Source organism: Myotis yumanensis, unplaced genomic scaffold (assembly GCF_028538775.1).
Source record: "Myotis yumanensis isolate MYYU_CA2020_CCGP unplaced genomic scaffold, mMyoYum1.0.hap1 SCAF_18, whole genome shotgun sequence".
In the NCBI taxonomy this organism is placed as follows: Eukaryota; Metazoa; Chordata; class Mammalia; order Chiroptera; family Vespertilionidae; genus Myotis; species Myotis yumanensis.
The window spans coordinates 9,889,931-9,900,217 of record NW_027223769.1 but is presented as its reverse complement, the minus strand read 5'-3'; the positions used below and the strand labels follow the sequence as shown (position 1 = coordinate 9,900,217).

Genomic DNA, 10,287 nt, shown 5'->3' with positions numbered 1-10,287 from the left:
GCAGTCTGACGGGAATGCTGTCTGATTGATGGGCACTTCCGGATCTCGTCTCCTTGGACACATCAGCCACCAGGCTGTTGTTTTCAGTCCTGGTGGAGAGACTCGCGCTGCCAGGTGTTGTGTGGGCTCCCGGCACAATGCGAAAATACCACTCACTCAGGGCTGCCTGATAAGGGCAGTACCTGCCACTGTTTTTCCATCTCCACTGTGGCCGCCCACGTGGTTTACGGCACAACTTGCCTGTGCTAAAGGGTCTGAGAAAACCCGGAGACTAACCGACTGCATTCGGGAGATTTTTAGTCTGTCCTTGGCAACAATTGCTACTGAGCTTAGTGACCTCTTTGCTTTCCAGCTCTGAGGCTCCAGCCTGGCTATGAAATTGCTACTTGTGTGTCCTCTATCTTTGAGTCACATTTCTAAGCCCATCTGATTAGAAACCTTTCCAGACAGGGAAGTCACAGGGTGCACATCCTTACCCAATGGCATGCTCCGGTGGCATCTGATAAATGTTTCTGGAGTGTTCCTCTAGAAATATTTTATTCAGTTTAAAGCAATCCTTTCTTTCCTTTCAGAATCTCCAAACCTGATTCTTAATACCAAGCATTACATTTAGAATAGCATTCATGTTTGCCTTTTTAAAATGCTTTTAGCTATCTCAGGAACTCAGAAGATACTTACACCCCACTTTCCTACCACATGATGGAAAGCGATGAACAGCTTTATAGCCCTTGGTAAGGGCGGAGGCGTTCTGAACACGCACGCTGGGCTCCTGGTGCCGGAGAGATCCTGCTCTCAGAGACCCCACTGCCCCTCTCAGACCCCCAGAGTCCTGGGCGACGCTGACATACCCATGCACTCTGCTCTGGGAGCCACCGACCAGCAGGCACATGAAAGGAGGCTGAGTCCTGTCAATCGGGGCTAAGCCAAAGCAACTCCTAGAGAATCAGCAAGCTCTCCTAATTAGGGAGCATTTAAAAAGAAGTGCCACTTACTTATGTCATACAGTAATTTCCTCATTTTAATGGTCACCTCAGTTAATGACTAACAACATATAGCCAAAAAAGGTCAGCCAAGCAAATCTGATGGACCAGAGAGAACTGTTGCTAATGAGCTCACTTTGTGTCTGGATGCAGACAGATGCACAGAAACAGCACAAAGACGAGAGGAGTCAAACCCCATTTACTCTCCAAGGCGGAAGACACGACCTCGCAGCCTACTTCCCACTATCTTTGACTGACAGCGAAGAGTAAACTTCAGCCTGGCCGTGCATGACATGAATGTTGAATTAGTTTGGTCCAAATTAAATGACATTTACTGAATTGTGACATATAAATATTCTAGAATTTGAAAATCTTTAGCCCAAAGTAAAAAGAAAAATATTGTTTCTGCTCAGGGTCCTTGCACAGTGTCCTCTCCCTACATGGGCAGGGAGCTGGAGGTGATCAGGCTCAAGGATTCGTGGGAACTGAAGGAGCGACCAGCCCAGAGTGATTTTTTTTTTTTTTAATTAAGAAGCAACAAAATGAACTTGAGCTTGGCAAGACCCCAACAGAGAAACCAGGCTGGCTCTGAGCCCAATTTACATGGATGGGCTGAACTGGACTTGGGCCTGGCTCCTTTGGGACTCTGGGGTCAACAAAGGCCCATCTGCAGACCTGCTCATCTTGGTTGGGGGAGAGGGTGACCTTCCTGGAGACCCCAAGAGTCTTCTAGCCCTCTGTCCTCCTGGATGCTCAGCTCCCCTCTGCCCTGTGAGATCTCCCCAGTGTCTTTTCAAGAAGTCTCTCCCTTTTTGCTAAAGTTAGTCATGGTCACTTTCTATTGTGTTACCCAGAAAACTGAATCTGTTCACCAACTCTTGTCTGTGCTAAGGACAGACACTGGCGTCACCTTAGCCTGCCTGGAGACTTGCTCTTTAAACAGGAACTACTCTTATGCCCTGAGGGATGGTGGTGGAATTTCAGAAATTATAACAAGTGTATGGGATGTTGGGGTGCCTGGAACCCCCAGCAGTATTACTACTATAGGGACTCTCACTCACATGGGAATGCTGACTCCAGGACATTTCAGGCAACTCAACACAGAAAAAAACAAAGCAACCCATTTTCTCCAGCTCCTTGGAAACCAAGGGGTAACAAAAAAGGAGAGGGGCCTTAAAGAGAATAGGAAAAGGGCATGGAAGGGATGTTCATTCATTAAGTCCCCAGGTGACCAAGGGAAGCCCTGGGCCTTCTTTTAAGGTGAGGAATTTTCAGGAATCATGGACTCACAATTCAGGCCTGGAGGGGGCCTGAGAGCCTGGGCTGCACTTCCCTTCCTGCCCACCATCCCACACCAGGGCCACAGCGGAGGTAGCTGGGGAAGGCAGCTCTGTTCCCAGGGAAGACTTCTGGTCATATTTCAGAGCCAGTGCAGGGCCAGATGCTTGACACCTACACTGAGGTGGCTGATCTATAAGCCAGAGGAGGTGGGGATTCCATTTTCCAAAATGCTTTCACACCCTTCACCTTATCTGAGCGTCCTTACTGCATGAGCAGGAAGAGTCTATTGCCCTCACTTTCCAAATAAGGAAACAGGGTGGGAAGAGTTAGGAGACATGCTCAAGATTGCCCATCCAGCAGCTAGAAGAGCTAAAACAGACCCCCTGGTCCATCCTACTCTTCTCTTTCTCCCACAGGATACAGGAAGACAGGTGTTCCCAGACCCGCCACTCCAGATGGCTCCCACTTCCTCCTGAGAACACTGTGCTGGTTCTTCTCACGGCAACAGAATGGAAGGGGTAGGACTCAGGCCTCAGCCCTGCACCTGCTTTACCTGCCCTTCATCAAACAAGGTGCTTCCCCACTGGGCTGCCTTCAGCTCCCTGCCCAACAGCGAGTGGGAACCTTTGTTCCAAGAAATGCCAGGGGCCCAGAGCCAGGGGAGGAGGTTGTTTGCCTGCTGCCAACCTCCAAGCCTGGTCAGGCCCCCTCCTCTCAGGTCCACCCCTTTGGCAGCAGACAGAGTGCCTTCTGAACATCTCTGTGACCTCTTCTGTGGCGTGGGTTGTGAACTGATGAGGCCAGCCAATGAAAATAGCTTTTCATCTTAGTTGGGATGCAAAGGGACAAGTTTGCCACTAATCTTTCATTGGGAGCGCACATATCAAACCTGCACGCGGGCACCGCCTCCCCTGCTGCAGAGGCCGAGCCTGACTTTCAAAAGAAGGGCATGCAGCCCTGGGCAGATCTTGAGGAGGAAACTCAGTGAACGGTGGTGTCATCGGCCTTGGGTCCCCCTTTGGGGATTTCCCCGGGGGCCTATCAAAACAAGAAGCAGTCTGAGTGAAAAACGAAAAGCAGCAGATGCTGAAGGAATGCAGCGTTGTTGATTCCTAGAGGCGGCTGCCTGAATATTAGATGCAAATAGGTGCTAATAAGTACAGTTGGAGAAGCTAATGAAAAACTGTCCTTCCCAGGAGGATCACTGCATGCAGATGCACAGGCAGCAGGGATGGTGGTCTGGGCGAAGCCTGTGTAGACTCCTTCTGTGGAAGCACTTGTGGTGCAGAGCTTCCTCCTGGCTCAGGGCTGGCCCCAGGGAATAGGAAGAGAAAGAGAGAGAAAGAAAGAGAGAGAGAGAATTGGCCCAAGGCAGTGTGCTCGGTACGGAAGAGCTGCTCAGCCAACCAGTGGCCCTGGCCATGGGTAGTGAGGGGGCTGCAGGTGTGGGGACAAGAGGACACAGGGGCAGGAGCAGGGGCAGGAGCAGAGACAGCGCACTGGGCAAGTAGCTTTCTGCTCACTTTAACGCACACCCCGACCTTTGCTTTAACAGTTTGGGGATGTGAGTTGGATAGGGATTCCACTATCCTGTCGTTCCTGACATTTGAGTCCTTGTCTTTTACATTCTGCTCACCCAATCTGCACCTGACTGAGCTGGAGTAGTGATTTCAGCCATACACATGTGCCCCCCCCCCCCCCCCCCCCACACACACACGAGTAACACACAGCCACTGGAGTGTGGCTGGGCCAGTGCCCTGGGTCTGGCATAGTTTCTGAGCTCAGGGAGACCCCAGCACTGGACCTATGTCACTTTGGAATCAGCAGCCCAATCCTGGCTCTGCATTTTCATACCTCACTTTCCTCATCTGTACAACAGTACTGATAATGCCTACTGCGTTGCTGCAAGAATTAAGGAAGAGCCATGCTATCACTGGTATATACTTCAGTTTGCTAGCTCACCTTTCCTGCTCTATCTCTGAGTGCTCTGGGCTTACCTGGGGCATGCAGGAGGCCTTGGAGCTGCCTGTGGCAGAGGCTGGGTGCCTACCAGAGCCCTAGTGCTGGAGAGCCTGAGCCTTCCTCAGGAGGGGCTCTGCTCTGTCAGGGTGGCCCTAGCCCCATCTTCTCTGGCCTTTCAAGCTCTATGAGTCCACCCCAGCCCCCAACTTCATCCTATACTCGGGGTCAGCTGCATGGAGTCGCCAGGCCAAACCAGCAGCAGATAAAATGAGAGGAAGGGGAGCATCCTTTAACTTATTTTATTACAGGTTTCTTTGCATGTTTTTAAAAATACCAGGTGGCCCTTCAAGACTGATTTACGCAGCTTTATGTGGTTCCTGGGAGAAGCCTGCCAGCCTCCTTCCTGGGACTGGCTTGCTCCCTGCCGGTGGGGCTACCTCTTCACAGGAAGAACAAAACCTGGAATCAGAGCCCCAAGCCCCCTTCACATCCCTGCGCTGGTGCTGTGTGCTGTGGACCTGGCACGTGCCCACTCTGTGGTGGGGGGTAGTGTATGGGGAGGAGTCGCTTGAGCCCAGTTGAACTCACCCACGACCCTCCCAGCTCTCAGGCCCCTGACCAAACAAGGCCTTCAAGGAGGTAGCCCTCAAGGTAGAGTCTGGGTCAGGGAGCATTTGCAGTTGAATCAGAGCCCCAGGAATTTGGGCATCGGCGTGGACAAGACCTTGACCGAATTGCACGGAAGCTGGATTTCTCAGAATCTTCCTCGGTGCAATCCTCTGCGTTTTGCTAGCCCCGCGCCCCCGAAGCGTGGGTCCTGGGCGCGCACCCCTGCCCAGCTGTGTCACGGCCTGCTCTGGCGGCGCCTTGCTCTTTTCCCCGGTCGGCGGGAGCGTGCGATCCACAGAGGCAGTGGCAGCACTCTGGCCGCGGTCTGGAGCCAAGTGACAGCCGGGAGTCCAGCTCTCAGGAACCCAGGAGACACGGGCGGCCCACGACTACCTTCACCCCCGCGGCCGCCGGGCCGCGCCCAGCGGCGGCTCCTTCGCAGCCTGTGGGGCCGCGGGAGCCGCAGAGCGCGCGTGGGTGCGGCACCGGTGAGCTCCCGGGAGCGGCCAGCGGATCCCAGGAGTGATCCCCTCCCCGCGGGGCCACCGCCGCTGCTGCTACCACTTCGGGGCGGGGCCCAGGCCGGGGGTGGGGCGCCAGGCGGGCGCGGCGCTATTTCCAGCCCTGCCGAAGGCTTCGCTAGCACTTCGCTGGGAGCCTTCCCGGCGCGCGAGCCGCATCCCGCGTTGCTGTAGGGAGGAGAGAGGAGAAGGCAGCGGCGGGAGGCGGGAGGCGGGGGACAGACCTGGACCAGGGCGGAGGAGGAACACGCCACCGCGCCCTCTCCCTCTCCTGGGCGCTCCGGTCGCCGGCCCCGCGTCGCTCGCTTCACCCACCGCACGCAGTTCCGCTGCGAGCGCGAGGAGGCGCAGGGCCCTCGCAGAGCTGGGGCGGAGGTCCTCCTTGCTCCCCCCGCGCCCCAGAGCCGAGGATTCGCCGCGGAGGACCGCGCCGGGGCTGGAAGCGCCCGCGACCCCGCGAGTGCCGGCTGCGACAGGTAAGTGCGCTGCGCCCCTGCGCCACCCCTTTCTTCGCCCTGTGCAGGCTCCTGGCTGGGAGGGGCGCCCTGAAGGGTCCCGAGAGGGCCCAGAACTGCACTGCGCCCCAGCCCCGCGAGCCCCGCGAGCGTGAGTCCGAAGCCTTGGGCAGAAATAGGGTGCGCGCTGGGTTCTGGTCTGGCAGCACTTTGGGGACCCCAGTAGTGGGAACCCGCTCCAGTAGTGGGAACTTTAATTAGACTTTTGCTTCTTGGATTTCACTTGCGGCCGCGCCTCTCGGGCTTCCTGGGTCCCTACGGATCCTCTGCTCCCGGTCCCAGCCCTGGGTGCTGGGCGCGGGGAGGCAGCGTCTGACTTCGACAGGGCCCGGCCGGAGCGCCCCGGGCTTTCCCGCGCGCTGGGGACTGGGACTCTGGGGCGGGTTGTGGCGAGCGGGGCGAGGGAGGAGTTAGAGGCTCCCTCGCTTCCTACCCAGCGGCGGAAGGTGCCCTGCCGCTCCTTAGCGCGAGTCCCCACCCTGCGACTCTCCTGGGCGCCGGCCTGTTTTGTACTCGAGGCGAGTGTGTGTGCGTCAGTGATCGGTGAAGGTGTGTGCGTGCATGTGTGCAGGAGTGCGGGAGTCGGAGTCTCGGGCGGCTTGGTGGGAGGTGAAAAATCCACTTTGCCGCGGGACCCAGCCGAGCTCTGGCCGTGGCTGCAACTCCAGCTGCTGGCTTCGAGTTCTGCACACCAGCTCTGGCCTCGCGGAGGCCGGCCGGGCCAGGCGAAGGCGCCTTTGCGGGGTTCAGCGGTGCCAGTGCTGGCGCTTGGGTCGGAAGTGACCCCTCTCTTTTCCCCGGCGCCAGACTGCCCCCGTGCCAACTTAGGCTGGTCTTCAGGCCCTGCGACCCTGACCCAGAGCTGATGCAGCAGCCGCACAGCGCCCTCGGCTGTGGACACTGGCTGCCCGGCTGTCTGACCTGACCGAGAAGACTCCCTGTCCCGCGGAAGTCTCTGGTATCACAGTGGACCGACCCCCTTCCTTGGGCCGCCTCCCTGAGCCGAGACTGGCTATCAGAAGGGGAATGGGCACCGAAGCCCTCTATGTCTGCTTGGCCGGGATTTACCCCCAGCAGCAGAGCGGAAGCGGTTGAATAAAGGGACCTCCTCTGGACTGAACCGGGGGAGGGGCAGTGGCAGAGGGTCACCCCCTTCCGCATCCCTGGGTGCTTACAAGCTGCACACCCAAGCCCCCTTTCTTTGGGTAAACTTTCACATCTGAGTTCGCCTTGACCCTTGCTCTGGGGTGGAAAACTTTTTCTAAGTCCTGCCCTACAACAAACAGCAGGAGTGGCAGAGTTCTCTTTCAAATTTCTCAGCGGTCATGGCCTCTCCTGCTCACCCTCTATCCCTGTCAACAAGGCAAGGCAGACAGGCCACAGGAACGGGTGACACTCTGGTCCTTGAAGGATACCTCCCTCTTTTAATCCATACAGCCCATGATATGTGGCAGGGAGAGGGCCTGGGAGCCCTGGGGGCGGGGGCGGGGAATGGAAGCACATGGCAGAGCCTTCATCAGATTTGCCTCTGTGAAGTGACCCACATGAGAGATAAAATTCAGATCTGAAGAGACGGAGCTTCATAGGGTGATCAATAATTCTATAGCATTTGAACACAGAAAACCTCAAAGTCTGACCCCATCCCATCGCCTGGCCTGTTCATTCTGGGACATACAGATGATTTATTTACCTGGATTCAGACTCCACACGAGTGAATTATGTTCCCCAGGTATTGATTTCTAAAAAGACCCCAAATTAAAAAGTCAGGGCTTTCTTAAAGCAAGGTCAAGGATTAATTATTTATAGAGAGACATCAATCAGCCAGTGTGGGGCTCCTGTATAAGTTGCCTGCAAGGGCAGAAGAAGCATCTTCTGATTCTGGCTCCAGCCAGGAGAGGAGCGGCCTGTCTGACCTCCTGGGTTTGGCGGAGGTTTCCTGGACTGTGGCCGGAGGAGGTTGCTTTGTAACTCAGCCTGTTGTCGGAGATGCCTTTTTAATCTCGTAGCCAGGATCCCACTTGGGAAATTTCAGGCATATTTGCTGTGTTTCCGTAATGAACATTTACTGATTACAGAGTATCAAGGGAATTTCATTTTTTAAACATTTATTCACAGCTCTGTTTATGTAAGCTAATAAGTCTGGGAAAGTTCGGCAAAGACGTTTTTGCTGCATGGTTGTTGGGAAAGTAGGCCTGGTGGGCTCATCTCAGAATGTACTCTCAGTTCAGTTGACAGGAGAGAAGTCAGATTCTCCTGATTGAAAGCGTCATGCAGGTTGCTTCTCTGCTCTTTACTCCAACTCTGAGCCAGCAGGGGCCTCATAGGCTTTTTGTGGTTTTGTGGATCGAAGAGATGGTCACTTAGAGCTTTTATCGTTGTTTGCTGATGTGTCTGGTTGGAGGCACCGGAGGTGAGCTCGAGTCCTGTGGGGCTGGCAGGGGAGGGTGTGGTGCCCCATCTCCTGCCCGGCCTGGAGTCTGGGACATTTGTCTTCCCTCACCGGCTGCACTTCCTGCTTTCTCCATCATGTAGCAGCCACGCCGGAGACACGTGGAACAGGGAGGGAACCAGTGGGCAGGAAAGTGGACACAAGTTTATGGCATCTTTTTAATGAACAGCCTTGGCAATTAGAGTCAGTAAACGCTGTGGGGAACAAGTGCCTAGCCTTTTAGCCAGTCAGAAGGTACTGAGTTACCAACAGTAGATTTATGAAGTACTGGCCCAGGGAGAGCAGTGTGGCCCTGTGGAGGGACGGCAATAAATTTTTTTAAAAAAAGGGTGAGGATGGTTCTCTGGATGTGTCTATGGCAATGGTGTCCTAGAGCCCCCGGAAGTTTGCTGGGAAGGCAGCCTGTGTGGTGACAGTGTGGTGACGGTAGGCTCCCTGGCACTGTCTTTGGAGTCATAGCCAGGACTTGCCTGGCTCCAGAGCAGCTCTGTTCCTTCCCTCCTGGGAAAAGGCTGCCCCAAAGCAGAGGAAACCCCTGGGCTCAGCCAGCCAGGGGCCAGAGCTGCATTAGCTCAGGGGGCAAAGGACACAGGAGACGCAGTCTCATTCTTTCCTGGCTGGAGGCTGTGTGACCCGTCAGCAAATCACTGTGGCAGCAGATGAGACTTACAAATTGGTCGTGGGAAAAAGTTGTGACTTTAACCCTGTACATAACTACCTGTCATTTGTGATCTGGAGCTGCCTGCACCTGCTGGCCGTAAATGCAGCCTCCGCCACTGACAGCATGAGGAGGCCTGCATTCAGGTGGGCTGACACCCACAAGCAACCCTGATTCCATCGCAAAAGCCGTCTTTCAGGAAGTCTGAGTGCCTGTATGTAGGCAAGGTGCTGGGGCTGGCAGACACAGCTGCCCTCCCAGGCCAGTGACCTGGGTCTCAGCATTCCCACTTCCCACCTGGAACGCCATGCATTGCTGGGCGATCAGTGCTTCTTGCTGCTAGTGACTGAGGACAAGGCACCCTGTCCCTGCCAAGACATGGCCAGAGCTGCCCCTGGCAATGACATTTACTTGAACTAAATGAGAGTTGTCAACATTGAAACCTGAAGTCAAATGACCCTGCGTCCCACACTCCCAGTGTCAGAGCCGCTGTCCATCTTCTTCATTCTGCCATCAGTGAACATTTACTGCGCATGGATTAGGTGTCTGTCATTGTGCCAGGCTCTGGGGACACAAGATGAGCAAAACTAAGAGTGGTCCTTGCCCTCGTGGGTTTTGTAGTTTTGTGGGACAGAAATTCCCTCACATTCATCCCTCACTGATTCAGGCTCTGCCTGCAACACTATTACTAAACAAACACACGGTGCCTGTGTGAGTCTAGGCTACAATGAACATATGAAGGACTCGGCTGGGTGAGTATGAGATCTGCAGTAGAGTAATCTGGCCTAGACTGAGGGGTCAGGAAGACTTCCCTGAGGAGGTGACACTCCGCTGAGATCTGAAGGAGGAGCTGAAACTAAGCAGGGAGGGGTGGGAGGAAGTGATGGAGAGGGTTGCCTGGCACAGAATGTAAGTGGATGAGAGGGAGCATGGAGCACGGGAAGCTGCGGAAAGGCCCATGTGGCCAGCAGAATGAAGGAGGGGAGATGTGGTTGGAGATGAGTGGAGTTCCGTCCGGCCCTTAGGGCCTTGAAGATTTTTGGGGGGAGACTTTGGACTTGAGTGTACAGCCCCTGTAGAGGAGGGAGTCGAGTGAGGAGGGAGCTGCAATAATCCTGGAGGGTGACCATGGTCCTAAAGAGGAGTGATGGACATGAATCCACCAGGGAGAGGGTGAGGGTGGTTGGGACCGTGACTCCTGGATCACGAGTGGGAGCTGTGAATGCTCTGAGGCAGGGCCCTCTGGACCAAGCACCTGTCCACTCTGGCTGGCGTGTGTTCTTCAGGGCTGGGCATGTCAGGTAGCTGCTCG

General features: G+C 55.3%; 1 protein-coding gene across 1 annotated transcript in view; it reads left to right on the top strand.

The window, feature by feature from the left end:
• The first annotated feature begins 5,560 nt into the window (after positions 1–5,560).
• The window catches only part of CHST8 (carbohydrate sulfotransferase 8), a 106,828-nt gene continuing 102,101 nt past the window's right edge, over positions 5,561–10,287 (top strand). The window contains exon 1 of the mRNA XM_070398015.1: positions 5,561–5,829. The gene's annotated coding sequence lies outside the window, so the exon portion shown is untranslated. The remainder of the gene's footprint in view (positions 5,830–10,287) is intronic.